The 15,754-nt window shown below is 42.3% G+C and overlaps 2 non-coding genes across 2 annotated transcripts; both read left to right on the forward strand.

Moving 5' to 3' along the window:
- Positions 1–351: 351 nt before the first annotated feature.
- Positions 352–423, forward strand: trnar-ucg (transfer RNA arginine (anticodon UCG)). The gene has a single exon. It is a non-coding gene; the product is annotated as a tRNA-Arg (tRNA).
- A 289-nt stretch (positions 424–712) lies between these two features.
- trnar-ucg (transfer RNA arginine (anticodon UCG)) lies at positions 713–785 on the forward strand. Its single transcript has one exon. It is a non-coding gene; the product is annotated as a tRNA-Arg (tRNA).
- Positions 786–15,754: the final 14,969 nt, after the last annotated feature.

The raw sequence follows: 15,754 nt of genomic DNA on the forward strand, positions 1-15,754 counted from the left end.
CATTATTGGCCTCTGCAGGTCTGCCCCAAAAAATGGCAAAAAAATAAAATGACAGTGTATTTTATACAGAGTAACCATAAACAGCATATTTCTCAAGGCTTTTTCTTGCCTTTGGTTTGTATTATTGTCATTAAACATGAGGGCCAGTCATTCCAATGAATGAGACTGAAAAAGGAAAATAAAAAGTCTGTATTAATAAAAAGTGTGTAACAAAATCAACTGTTTGGAACAGCAAAGAGAGTAGAGAGAGAATGGATTTACCCATTATTTGTTGGCATTTTGACGCAATTCAGCATAATTTAGAATACATGTAACCTCACATTCCCATTAATGAGGCCACAAATTGGTCCTGACCGGTGGCCTAATGGATAAGGCGTCTGACTTCGGATCAGAAGATTGAGGGTTCGAGTCCCTTCGTGGTCGTACAAAATCTGACTTTGCCATTTTCAGCTGGGAGCCATTGAAGAAACACAAATGATGTTCACAATTAACTACATTGCCACACTTTCCCAATGAGAACTTGAATGGGAATAGTGCAAGGATTCATCGTGCACATGTTTTTGCCTGAATAAGCGTCCAATGTGCAGAAAGTAGCCCTTTGTCGGTTTTCTAGTGTATTTACCCATTATTTGTTGGCATTTTGACGCAAATCAGCAAAATTTAGAATACATGTAACCTCACTCTCCCATCAATGAGACAGCAAATGGCCCCAGACCGCGTGGCCAAATGGATAAAGTGTCTGACTTCGGATCAGAAGATTGAGGGTTCGAGTCCCTTCGTGGTCGTAAAAAATCTGCCTGTGCCATTTACGTGTAGGTATAGAGCCCTACAATGGTCACCATGGCTTGAATCTGCCCTTTGGCAAACCATGACATAAATAATGGAAACTATTTCCTTTTAGAATTGTCCCATAGTCATGTTTATTGTGTCATTTGATCTCCAGCTCCATTTCACTATGGATAGGAAATCCTTTCTGCCATAATTCTACTTAATAGTTCTCTCACATTACAATTAAGGTATTTGGCTTTGTCCCCCAACTGTTTACTCTGAATAAAATGGGATATGCAATTTGTTTTAAGTACATTGTTTTTAATTGCTGTTATTGTAACTCTGTAAATGTTTTATTTTTAATTTTATTGTTTAAAATTGTTCGAATTCGGGATATGTTACGGCCCCCTGCTCTGTGCTACTTATTCTGGCGTTACTTCACTGGAGCCTAGTGGGCGGAGTACCAGGTCGTTTGCGCAATTGGGAGCACCTGTGACCAGATGTTAAATTGTGCCTGTCTCTTGTCTGAAGGAGGGTACTCTCTGCCCACGTACCTGTTGGTTCTTTTTGGGTTTGCATCAGACAACATTGCTTCAGCATACTTTTCACACACCCACTCACTCACACTACTGATGCAACTGACTTTCACACAACACATTGTTGTTAACTGGTCATTTCAAATAAATTTGACCTTGTTTTTTAAATGCGTCAGTGTGCGTCCGCCTCTTTGTCATGGCCAGTGAGCCAGGTTGTGACAGATAATGAAGTACATAATTTAATATCTTCTAATCCTGACAAACTTTACATTCAAATGAATAATATCAAGCAGGAAATAAAATGAAAGGCAGGCAGCTGGTTGGATCTTGGGTAAAAGTTTTTATGGCAACTGAAGGAGAACAATATTTACAACTTGTCTACTATCCATGCACACAGATACAGACAACAATTGCCAAAATATCCATTCACTGAGAAATTTATTAGGAACACCTGTACACCTACTTAATCATGCGTTTACCAAATCGTGTCAGCAGTGCAATGCATAAAATCATGCAGATATGTGTCAGGAGCTTCAGGTAATGTTCATATCAACCAATAGTGATTTTGACTGTGGCATGATTGTTGGTGCCAGACGGGCAGGTACGAGTATTTCTGTAACTGCTGATCTCCTGCACAACAGTCTCTTGAGTTTACTCAGAATGGTGTGAAAAAAAAAAAAACATTCAGTGATCGGCAGTTCTGCGGACGGAAATGGCTTGAGGATGAGTGAGGTAATGGAGGAGGGCCAGACTGGTCGAAGCTGACAGGAAGGTGACAGTAACGCAAATAACCATAACCATACATCAGTGAACAGATCTCTGAACACACAATGCATCAAAGTGGATAGACTACAGCAGCAGAAGACCTAATACGTCTAATAAATACCTAATAAAGTGCTCACTGAGTGTATATTGTCAAATAGAAGATGCAAAATATGTAACTGAGGTGAAGGGTGTAGCTTATTAAAGTAGAGAACTGTATAAACATATTTACACGAACACAATGAGGCAACATAAAAGTAGTACAGTAGTATGTATGTGCAAATAGCAGTGTATAACAATATGTGGAAAGTTCTACATTAGATGTAGAACTGACATTACATCACTACTGACATTAGATCAAATATTGCAATTCATTACATACACAAAAAAAGATTACAATGTTATATTCAGTGCCATCTGTAATGTTTAGGACAAAGACATACTTTTTTATTTGGCTCTGTGCTCCACAATTTTAGATTAGCAATCAAACAATTGACATGCGGTAAAAATGCATATTCTCAGCAAATATTGAAGGGCATGTTTACAGACTTTGGTTTCACCATATTAAAATTACAGTGTGTTTCATACATAGTAACAATAAACACCATATTTTTCTAGGCTTATTCTTGCCTTTGGTTTGTATTATTGTCATTAAACATGAGGGCCAGAGTTGTTCCAACTGTTAGATTTCGGTGTTTTTAAGATGCACAAAAATCACCCTGTTTTCCCCACTCTATTTACATTTCCTTTCCTGGTGTTGATTTGAGGTCTAGGTGCCGACAAACATTTGTCTGTGGCCTAACCAGGAAACCTGTCAATAGACATTATCATATCTAAAGGAGTGTTTTGTCGCCATGGATGAAGCACTTCCTTTCAGATACTGATATAAACTCTGTCATTCCCAGTAAGGTTTGTGTAAGATTGGTGAAAGCTCAGGAGAACGTGCACACTACCTGGAACCACGAATAAAGAGCTTAACTTGTCTTACACCCTCGAATTTCGAGTAACGACTTTCTTTCCTGAAACGCGATTCGAAGTACCAGCAGCGAAACAGTTATAGTATTGAAGAAACGAGTTCTCCACAACGAATGTCAAGGAAGCCATTATGAGAAATTTAAATAAAAAGTCTGTAATGTCTGTTTTGTTATGCCAAACCTTAGGTGTAACAAAATCAACTGTTTGGAACAGCATTAAGGAGAGAGAACATGTAATGGGGCATAGGGCATGGCAAGCCAAGTAAGACCTCTACAGCTGATAGCTGAAGAATTCTCATCACAATGAAGAAAAATCCCCAAACCTGTGTCCAACTGATCAGAAACACTCTTCAGGAGGCAGGCGTGGATGTGTCAGAGACTACTGTCCACAGAAGACTACAGTAATGTCTCAGTGGGTCACAGACTTCAACCAGTCATGCATAGAAAAAATATGCAGTAAACATGACTGTAATTTACATCACATAAATATGTCCCAAATATTATGGTGCCCTGAAATGGGGGATTATGTATAAAAAGTGCTGTCATGTCTACATGGTGAAACCAGAATGCATAAAAATACCCTTTGATAAAATATGAGAACTTGCACTTTGAATCGTTTGTTTATGAATATAAAATTGTGGTGTACTGAGCTAAATTAATGTTGTTGTCCAAGCATTACGGAGGGCATTGCATATTACAATTCTTATGAACATATAAACACAACAACAGCAATAAAAATATAAATTAATAACTATATATTGTTGTTTGTAACAATATTAGCACGGTTGATATGCACAGGTATTAAAGGAGACTGGGCTTGGGACTGGGGCAGTAATAACCAGGGCAGGAGGGAAGGTGACAACTGGCATGCACACAGCCTATCTCCCGACAGTCAGATGCTGCCACAACTGCTGGGTCTCCTGAAGTACTGGTATTGTTGCGATTTTGCCAAGGACTTCACAGACCTCTTCGGAAGTACATCTGTAGCCTACCTGGGAGAAAATATACACGCCTCCACATGCTGATCACCTGGAGATATCAAAGTAACATTAGTTTGGATGAAAGTAACCAGGAGACCTGTACTAATTATACTGTGTGCCTAATTATACTGTAATGCCTGGCATTACAGTCATAATTGTACTAAACAAAGAAAAACAGAACAATAAGTATATTCATATAATTGAAGGTACCACGGGTGTAAATATTGTATAATATAATTATTGTGGAAACTGCTCTATTATTTAAGTACTTAGCTGGGCAACTACTGTAGAATAACTACCTTCAAATAATGGCAAGACGACGGATATGAAATGAAACTTCTTTATCTCAAATTTCAGGAGATAAACATTACAAAAAGAATGAACAATGGACTAGGCTAGCTACTTGAGCTTCACTTAACAACTCTGTTATCAACTCTCAAAACAAACTTCTTATTTCCTGTTTTCGACGCAAGGCATTATCGGTATTTTTGGTTAACCCTTGATTAACCGATACAAACACATGCATGTCAATTATCAATAAATCATAATGAAAATTAAATGCATCTTTTCTGCTTGTTCTTTTTAACTGTAAATAATAATAATTCAAACATCTAGCAATTAACTTTAACTATGTAACACATTAAGTTACAACAACTACATAATATGGGCAAGTTAACAACAACAACAACAACAACAATAATATATTTATGTTAAATAAAGGAACATATACCAAGATGTAGCTCCTATAGGTAGTGAACAATGAGGGTTTATTACAGCTCCGACCCAACCCGTGAGAACTGAAGAGAATAGAAAACAAATGATCACATACACACACATGAATGGACGGGCTTTAGCCTAGCTTATCTTAGTACAAATTTCACAAACACATCAATAACATGCCTCGTAGGCTGCACTACCATAAGGGGCTTTATCTTGTCTTCATCTTCTGTCCCTGACTTCCCTTGTCTTAACTCTTTACATGACTTGTGTTATCGCTTAAATTCTGTGTGTGTGTGTGGAGACCACAATCCGTGTTGCTTACTTGTTATGCTTCTGCTTAGTGGTGCGTCCCCAAAAAGTGTTGTATGGAAACAATGATAATGAACCACACCTTAACTAAACAGGTAGGAACCAAAATTAAATAAGTGAGAAAATAAACTGATACGTGGGGCAGTTACACTCCCACCAAATCAATAACTGATTTCTTAGAACAACTTACAACTTACATACACTGTAAACTTCACCTTCTAATATTATCATGTAATAACCTCAACAAATCACTAAGGTCAATTAATAGACAGAGTGAGAAATGGTATGATGTGGTCTTTAATCTGCTTCTAACAGAGTAACTGTTTTCTGAATAGCCCTCTCCTCTGTTTTGGAGGTGCGTCTTCCCATCTTATGAGGGTAACTTCAGTGTTCTCACTCTTCCATCCTTTCCAGGATGAACTTGAACCACCTTTGCCAACTTCCAGTTGTTACATGGTGTTCCGTCATCCTTCAAAAGAACAATGTCACCAACTTGTGCATTCCTGTGGTCCTTGATCCATTTTTGTCTGTGTTGGAGATTTAAAAGATACTCCTTCTTCCAACGTGACCAGAAGTTGTTGGCTAGGAACTGGACTCGGCGCCATCTCTTGCGGAGGTAAAGATCTACCCTGACGAAGCTCCCAGGGGGAGACGATATAATGGTGGACTTCATGGTCAGTATGTGGTTTGGCGTTAAGGGTTCAAGACTAGATGGATAATTCAGAGTGTCTGTTGTCAGCGGCCTGCTATTTACAACTGCCATGACCTCGTACAGGAACGTTCGAAGAGATGAGGAGTCAAGCTGCTTGGCTGACTGTTCGAGGATTGATATCAAGACATTTCTGATGGTAGCGGATCTGTTTTTCCCAAATTCCGCCCATGTGGCTTGAAGCTGGAGTATTAAAGATGAACTCACATCCTCTCTCCTTAAGTTCTTCTTGCTCCATCTGTTTCAGTGCTTCCACAAACTCCTGTCTTGCCCCAACAAAGTTTGTCCCCTGATCACATCTTAACAGCCGTACTGCTCCACGAATGGAAATGAAAGAGCGCAGGGCATTAATAAAGGCATCAGAGGTCAGGTCGTCGAGCATTTCAATGTGTATTGCCTGGAGCACATGCAGGTAAGTATCAGTCCATACTTCTTCAACTCTCTCCTCCCTTCTTTGATGTAAAATGGACCGAAACAATCCATGCCACAATAGGTGAATGGAGGTGTTGCTTCTGTTCTGTCCACAAGAAGATCCTTTGCTGTTCCAAGCCTCTTCTGAATTTTCTGCACTTGGTGAATTTATAGATGTGGGATGAGACTAGGCTGCTGCACCCAAGGATCCATATGCCGTTGGAACAGAGCTCATTTGTGGTCATTCCCCTGCCTTGATGGTGCACCCTTTCATGATAGTGCTTGACCAGCAACGATGACTATTTCTTGGAAGAACCGCTGGATGCTTTACATGTGGATGTAAGGCAGCATGACTCAAGCGGCCTCCGACTCTGATGATACCTTTGTCATCCAGGAATGGATTTAATCTGTGCAATTTGGACTTGTGTTGTATCTCCTTAAGTTGCCAGAGATACTGGATTTCTTGAGAGAGAGTTGCTTCCTGAACCATTTTGATTATGGTTAACTGTGCTTCTCTCCTTTCTTCTAGGCTGGCGGCTTCACAGGACCGTGGCTTCAGGCCTTTGACTTCCTTAGCAAGGCGCTTTAATCTAGCAATGGCCTTCACCAGGTCTTGACCAATCAGTGAACTTGTGTAAGTGATCCAACAGTGACTTCATCTCCTTTGCCTGTATGTCATGCACATGGGCCTTCTTGAGCTCTGGGTCACTACTTGGAATCTCTCCCACCTTGGCATCCCTGCTCGGTAGCTCCTTCTGCCACAGCAGGTCTGGGCCTGTGAACCAATTAGATGTTCGCAACAGGTCAGCTGAGAGACCTATAGAGGCGTGATCCGCTGGATTCTCTTCTGAGGTCACGTACCTCCATTGAGCAGACTCTGTACTCCGTTTGAAACGCTCTACATGATTAGCTACGAACACATGAAATCTTCTGGCCTCGTTACTGATGTATCCCAGTACAATCTTTGAATCTGTCCAGAAGACTTCCTGTGTGCATTCCACTTCAAGCTCTCCTTTGAGCATGTCACTGACACGGACAGCCACTACAGCCGCTGACAGCTCCAGTCTCGGTATGGTGGTCACCTTAGTGGGAGCAACTCTTGACCTCCCCATGACTAGAGTACAGTGCACTTCACCTGATGTACTGATCAGCCTGAGATATGAACACTCTCCGTATCCTGACGTACTGGCATCGGAGAAGTGGTGCAATTCATAGTGCTGAACCTTGAAGTTTGGTGGAACATAGCATCTCTGGATCTACACACCAGCTAGGTTTTTTAGGTCAAGGATCCAGGATTCCCACAGAGGTCGCAGGTCATCAGGTAAGGCGTCATCCCAGCTGAGCTTGTCGCGACACATCTGCTGAACAATCCTTTTTCCCACCAGGATGAATGGTACCACAAATCCGAGCGGGTCAAATACTGAGGCAACAGTGGACAAGACTGAGTGGATTTTCTTTGACGATGACTTGGAATTGGAATTCATCCGAGGTCACACACCACTGAACGCCAAGTGCTCTCTCCATGTGATGTTCGCCCAGCGCTATATCTTGATCCTTGGCAACCTCAACACATTCTTCCTTAGGGATTGTGGCTATGACTTCATCAATGTTTGAGATGAACTTGTGCAGCCGGAGTCTGCCTGAACTGCAGAGCTCTCTTGCTTCCTTCACAAGTTGGATTGCATGACTTTCTGATGAGACACTTGCTAGGCCATCATCAACGTAAAAATTCCTCCTGATGAACTGGACGGTGCCTTCACTGAATCTTTCCCGTCCTTCATCAGCAAGGTGTCTTAGTCCAAAGTTGGCACAGCCAGGGGATGAAGCTGCGCCAAACAGGTGAACTTTCATTTTATAGATTGATGGTTGAGCTTCAAGATTTCCGCCCTCCCACCAAAGGAAGCGTAGGTAATCCTGGTCTCTGCTTTCACGTGGAATTGATGAAACATGCGCTCGATGTCACACATTATTGCCACAGGACCTCTACGGAAACGACAAAGCACTCCGACCAAGTTGTTTGTCAACTCTGGGCCAGTTAGTAGATGGTCGTTCTGGGAGGTCCCTTGAAACCTTGCCGAGCAGTCAAAGACAATGCAGATCTTTCTAGGTTTGTGAGAATGGTACACCCCATGGTGTGGGATGTACCACGCTGGAGTTTTGTTGATGTCTTCTTCCTGCATCCCCTCGTGCTATGATGTCATCCATGGAAGTTTTCTAGTCCTTGTAATACTGTTTGTTTCTTTTCAGCTTCCTTTCTAGGCATCGGAGACAATGTACAGCACATACCTTGTTGTTTGGTAAGTTAGGTCTTTCCTTCTTGAAGGGCAGTGGCATCTCATAGTGACCGTAATCATTGAGCTTGATGCTTCCTTGCATCTGTGACAGGAAATGGAGGTCTTCTTCAGAGATGCTAGTATCATCTGAAGCTCTTTCGACAAAGTCAGACTCCAGGACCTTGATGACGTCTACAGGTGAGACTACTTCTGTAATCTGTGTTCTGCAAACATAATGCACTTCACTTGTGAGGTCTGAAGACAGCTGACAGTGTGGCATAACTTAGCTTCATAACGACTTGGTGACTTACTCCTATTGCATCTCCATAATCAAGACACAGGTTTCCATAGCTCACTATGCTCCAGCCCAAGTCTGTTCTCAGCCCAAATGGTTGATTTCCTTTGCCAGGCACGACCTCTCTTGGGACGAGAGCTTGAGGACAGTTGTACCCAATTAACAAGCCAATATCACAGCTTCGTTGGGGGGCTATCTCGGCTGCAAGGTGTTCAAGGTGAGACCAAACCTTCGCTGTCTGCTGCTGGAATATGTTCTCTGTTTGCGGGTATAAAGTCTCTTGTGTAGGTTATAGGCAGAGGTATTACCTTGTCTGAGTAAAACCCTCTTACTTGCAGGCCAGTAACCCTTTGACACAGCACAATAGTGTTTCTTGAAGTCATGGTGGACAGCTTTAACTGAACAGGTTCACTTTTCGTGTGCAGAGCCATTGCAGTTTCTTTAAGGACGAAAGTTGTGTCACTCTGTGTATCATACACAAGAATTTCACAATCGGGCTCACTTGTTGCTGATACCCACACTGGAATGATGGTAGATGTTTGAGTGTCTTTGATGTTCTGAATGACTCTATTTGATGTTGCCTCAAACGAAGATCTGATTGCTTTGCCGCCGTTCAATGCTTTCTTCTTTCAGCCCGTCACAGTTACCTGCTCCATTAGCTCTTGTTGGCATCTTTCTGTCATGGAGACAAGTTGGATGTCTTTTCTCGCAAACGTTGCAGATCTGTCTCTTATCACAGTCCTTTGAGCGATGACCAGATTGCAGACAGCCAAAACACAGCTTCTTTTCTTGGACAAACTTCACCCGTGCAGAGATAGTTTCATCCGTAAACTTGTGACACTTGAGTAGACTGTGACCTGTCTTCTCACAGAATGCACAGCTTGTGACAGACCTTGTTCTTCTCGATTTCACCTGGTTTTAGAGCATAGAGAGATGTTATTGGGTTGCAAGCAATTCTAGCTTCACGTGTGAAGAACTTCACAAAGTCACTGAAGCTTGGGAACTCATGCGTTTGCTCTTCCATTTCCATGACCTTTCTATTCCACCTAGTGGTCAGCCAGTCTGGAAGTTTAGCGAGTATTTTCTGATTCTCATTACAGTCATTGAGTACTTCAAGGCCCTTGATTTGAGACATGGCCGCCTCACAGCTGCGGAGGAAGTCAGCGAGGTCTTGAAGTTCCACACTGCTCTTGGAGTTTATCTTGGGCCATGAATCAAGCTTGTCTCTGAAAGCTTTGCCGATGAGAAATGGATTGCCATATCTCTCTTCTAGCACAGTCCATGCTGAGCGATAGGCTGATTCTGTGCCTAGCAGGAAGTAGCTGTCTATGGCTTCCTTGGCTGTGCCACTCACATACTTTCGCAGGTAATATATCTTTTCTTCACCTGGTATATTCTTTCTGTTGATGAGTGTCTGAAAGGAAACTTTCCAGTCATTAAATCTGAGTGGGTTACCGCTGAATATTGTTGGTTCAGGTATAGGGAGGCGACTAGCTTTGATGGACTCAGCGAGCACTCTTACAAGAGCTGCTGTACTATCTTCTTGCTGTAGCAGTGTTGTAGCTGGTGATGGAGGATAATGCTGTGGCAGGTTACTTTCGCCTTTAATTTCTTCCCTTTCTTCTATAACATGTTGCTGGAGAAGCTCATGTGTTTCATCATCAGAACATTCACTCTGCTCATACACTTGCTGTCGTGCCTTGGCTGCATTTAACTTCTTTACTATCTCTAATCGTTCCACTTCTCTGTGCTTGGCTTCTAGCACCCTTTGCCTCTCTGCATTTTCAGCCTCCAGTTGCCTTTGCCTCTCTGCATTTTCAGCCTCCAGTTGCTCGAGTTCTTTGTTATCATGTTCTTTCTCTAGCAGTACCTGTAATGCAGCTTCATTGGCGGCGACTTCGGCAGCAGCTTCCTGTCTTAGAGCAGAGTACTGGTTTGAACGTGTGGATGTGACCCTTGAGTTGCTTCCAGAATGAAATGAAGAGGGCTTGGAAGACTTGATGCGGCGAGATGAGAGACTTGTTCTATCTGATGCTGCAGATCTGAAAATAGATTCCTTATCTCCTTTCTCTCTTGTTTTCCGAACCCTTGATCTTCTGTGTGCAGATAGCTTCTAGCTATCTTAATTATTTTCCTTGTTACTGCTTCACAGGTGTCTATTCTGCGACGTGATGCCTTCAGTTGCTTGTGGATGTGTTTGACTCTTGCTGCTTTAAGTCTTCACCACCATCATCTTCTCTGTTACTCTCAAGGAAAGATTCTATGTCTGACATTTTACTTGGATTACTTAAGTTAACTTTGGATTTAATGCTACCTTTAGCTTTACAGTTACCAAATAAATGGTCAAATACCTTTAACACAGCTCAGTTACCACTCTGGTTTTAACTGATAACTGGTTATTGCCTTAGTTCAATAATTTGGCTTATGGCCTGGTTACATAAGTGATAATTAAGCAAAGAAAGGTGCTAACTCTTGCACAGGTAAGTCACAAATGCATAACACACTAGCAATGTGCCTTTACAGTACTGTGGTGCAGTTCTATGTTAATTTAACCACCACTTGTTCGAACATAAATTTTCCAGTGTAACTCTCGGCAAACACAATCTCAATGAATGAACGTCACAGATTTCAACAATGAAAGGTAAGTAAACAACAACAACTTGGATATGAAAAAATGTTTCAGTCTCTTGTGCAAGGCACTCAAAGTCTCTTCTTTACATAATTCACCCGAGTGGAAACTTAACTATCCCGCAGCTGTTGCGTGGACGACGATAATGATGCACCCGCGACATCCTTCCCGTGCACCACCGGACTCTAGCTACTCTCTTCTCGGCTACTCACGCAAAGCAGTCGACTTCTCACTGTAGCTCGTCTAGGTAGTGAACAATGAGGCCCTGATCGTTTAAAACACAGGGTTTATTACAGCTCCGACCCAGAACTGAAGAGAATAGAAAACAAACAATCACATACACACACATGAATGGACGGGCTTTAGCCTAGCTTATCTTAGTACAAATTTCACAAACACATCAATAACATACCTCGTAGGCTGCACTACCATAAGGGGCTTTATCTTGTCTTCATCTTCCGTCCCCGTCTTCCCTTGTTTACATTTAACTCTTTACATGACTTGTGTTATCGCTTAAATTCTGTGTGTGTGTGTGGAGACCACAATCCGTGTTGCTTACTTGTTATGCTTCTGCTTAGTGGTGCGTCCCCAAAAAGTGTTGTAAGGAAACAATGATAATGAACCTCACCTTAACTAAACAGGTAGGAACCAAAATTAAATAAGTGAGAAAATAAACTGATACGTGGGGCAGTTACACCAAGATGTCTGAATGACAGTAAGTTAGGCCGATGTCAATAAAAAATTGGCATTGGTGCTACTTATTGCTTTTGCAATAGCAGTGAAATAAGAGCAACAATAATACATTTTATGTCTAAACCTTCATGAATCAAACGTGTATCCATCCATTATCTTAACCTGCTTATCCTGAACAGGGTCGCAGGAGCCTATCCCAGCATACATTGGGCGAAAGGCAGGAATACACCCTGGACAGGTCGCCAGTCGATCACAGGGCACACACATACCATTCACTCACACACTCACACACTCACACACACTCACACACACTCAAACCTATGGGCAATTTAGACTCTCCAATCAGCCTAACCTGCATGTCTTTGGACTGTGGGAGGAAACCCACGCAGACACAGGGAGAACATGCAAACTCCACACAGAGAGGCCCCAGCCGACGGGGATTCGAACCCAGAACCTCCTTGCGGTGAGGCAGCAGTGCTACCCACTGCACCCTCCGTGCCACCTAATAGTTATCTCACATTACAATTAAGGTATTTGGCTTTGTCCCCCAACTGTTCACTCTGAACAATATGGGATATGCAATTTGTTTTAAGTACATTGTTTTTAATGGCTGTTATTGTAACTCTGTAAATGTTTTTTTATTTATTGTTTAAAATTGTTAAAATTAGGGATATGTTACGCCCCCCTGCTCTGTCCTACTTATTCTGGCGTTACTTCACAGGTGCCTTGTTGGCGGAGCACCAGGTCGTTTGCGCAATTGAGAGCACCTGTGACCAGATGTTAAAATGTGCCTGACACTTGTCTGAAGGAGGGAACTCTCTCCCACGTACCTTTTGCTTCTTTTTGGGTTTGCATCAGACAACATTGCTTCAGCATACTTTTCACACACCCACTCACTTACACTACTGATGCAACTGACTTTCACACTACACATTTTTGTTAACTGGTTATTTCAAATAAATTTGAACTTGTTTTTTAAATGCGTCAGTGTTAATATTAATATCCCTCTTTGTCACGGCCAGTGAGCCAGGCCGTGAAGGATAATGAAGTACAAAATTTAATATCTTCTAATCCTGACAAACTTTACATTCAAATGAATAATATCAAGCAGGAAATAAAATGAAATGCAGGCAGCTGGTTGGATGTTCGGTAAAAGTTTTTATGGCAACTGAAGGAGGACGATATTTACAACTTGTCTACTATCTATGTACACAGATACAGACAACAATTGCCAAAATATCCACTCACTAAGAACTTTATTAGGAACACCTGTACACCTACTTAGTCCTGCGATTACATAATCATGGCAGCAGTGCAATGCATGAAATCATGCAGATATGGGTCAGGAGCTTCAATTAATGTTCATATCAACCAATAGTGATTTTGACTGTGGCATGATTGTTGGTGCCAGATGGGCAGGTACGAGTATTTCTGTAACTGCTGATCTTCTGAGATTTTCATGCACAACCGTCTCTTGAGTTTACTCAGAATGGTGCGCAAAACCAAAAACATTCAGTGATCGGCAGTTCTGCGGACGGAAATGGCTTGAGGATGAGTGAGGTAATGGAGAAGGGCCAGACTGGTCTCAGCTGACAGGAAGGTGACAGTAATGCAAACAAACACACATTACATCAGATCTGAACAGATCTCTGAACACGCAATGCGTCAAACCTCTAAGTGGATAGACTACAGCAGCAGAAGACCTAATATGTCGAATAAATACCTAATAAAGTGCTCACTGCGTGTATATTGTCAAATAGAACATGCAAAATATGTAACTGAGGTGAAGGGTATAGCTTATTAATGTACAGAACTGTATAAACATATATACACTAACACAATGAGGCAACATAAAAGTAGTACTGTGGGAAAATATTAATTGGCTCACGAAATATAGCTCATATGGCATTCACTGTGTAATTTGTGCAAAGCATTAATATGTGCCCACTTCTACTGACGTGCAGAGAGAAACTATCTACCAGTGGAAATTTCTACCGAATACTGGAGTCTGGGACTCCTGAGGAAAGACCTCTTCCCGGATCACTTAAAGAGATTTTTGGGATATCAGAGAGGCCAGGAAAGGTATCATTGAGAGATGGGGTGAGTGACGGGGTTTTCCTAAAGTTTAAATTATGAATGATGTTCGGCTTTGTGAGAGTTGGAGACAGTGAATTTTGGTGCCGTGAGTCGAGGAGGACTCTAAATTGATGGAAAATTGTTGGTAGAGAATACTGGCAAGTTGTTATCAGAGATAGAAACAAAATCAGGTAAAAGTGAAAAGAAGCGTAGGAAGTATGGTTATATGGAAGCTAGACTGTGGTTAACAGAAGCAACAAATAGGATTTGGAACAGCACCCTGATATCAACGTGTGGCCATGAATATATTGCATCTGTAGTGTAGTAGTCCCTCTCCACAGCAACGCATTCCAGCTCCTCCTGGGGGATCCCGAGGTGTTCCCAGGCCAGGAGAGATATGTAATCTCTCCAGCGGGTTCTGGGTCTACCAGAACCACCTCAATTGGCTCATTTCGACACGAAGGAGCAGCGGCACTACTCCGAGCTCCCTCCGGATGTCCGAGCTCCTCACCCTATCTCTAAGGCTGAGCCCGGCCACCCTACGGAGGAAGCTCATTTCATAGGTGAGGGTTGGGACGTAGACGTAGATCGACCGGTAAGGGACATTGTGCATAAGCACAAACGACAGTCAGAGCTTTCCCGCCAGCAACACGTAGTCGCAGAGAGGCGACCCTCTCGTTCCCCGGGTGGAACTCCAACACAGTGGCGCTCAGCCGGTGGCTTGTGAGTATCCCCACACCCACCCGGCGCCTCTCACCCTGAGCAAGTCCAGAAAAGAACAGAGTCCAGCCCCTCTCCAGCAGTTTGGTTCCGGAACCAGTACTGTGCGTGGAGGTGAGCCCAACTATATCTTGTTGGTACCGCTCCGCCTCCCGCACTAGCTCCGGTTCCTTCCCCACCAAAGAGGTGACGTTCCACATCGCCAGAAGCAGTCTGCGACACCGAGGATCAGCACGCCCGGATCCCCACCTTTGCCTACTGCCCTTTGGAGAGGCCACCCCATATAGATATGTGAAAGTATATTGTTGTATGAAGCCACTCACTGTTAGCCACTCACTCTTTGAATACACTTAATGAAGCCACTCACATTTGTATGCACTTATGGAGTTAATAAACACTTTTTCTTTTTATTACCTTTGACACATTTGTTCCACAATTGTTTATTAGTCTTGAAATTGTTTATCAGTCTCAAAAATGAGTGCCAAGAGGAGGATGCATGGGTAGGACCCAAGAGTCTGTAAACAATTATTTCCTGATGTTAACAAGATTGAGCCAACCAATGTTATTAAGAATTGTGAGAAGATTGTGGCACAGGGAAAAGAGACACCTGTTGGGAGGAAATAAGCCTGTTTGGAAACTGTATAAAAGCCTGTCTGTAACTGAATGGATTTTTGGTGCAGAGACACCATGGCTTTATGATCGCTGTTCGAGAATAAAGTCTGATATATACTGGAAGAATCTGCCTCAACCTTGTTAATGAAAAACTTTAAAGAAATTCTACCACAACATTATTGTTACAAATTTAATCGCGGAACTCAAGACAGGAAATGTAGGAGCTCACACTACCAAAAAGAGGAGGACCTCAGAAAAGCTATTCATTTTGTTCTTGCACTTGGCAG

This window comes from Conger conger, chromosome 14 (genome assembly GCF_963514075.1).
Source record: "Conger conger chromosome 14, fConCon1.1, whole genome shotgun sequence".
NCBI classification, from domain to species: Eukaryota; Metazoa; Chordata; class Actinopteri; order Anguilliformes; family Congridae; genus Conger; species Conger conger.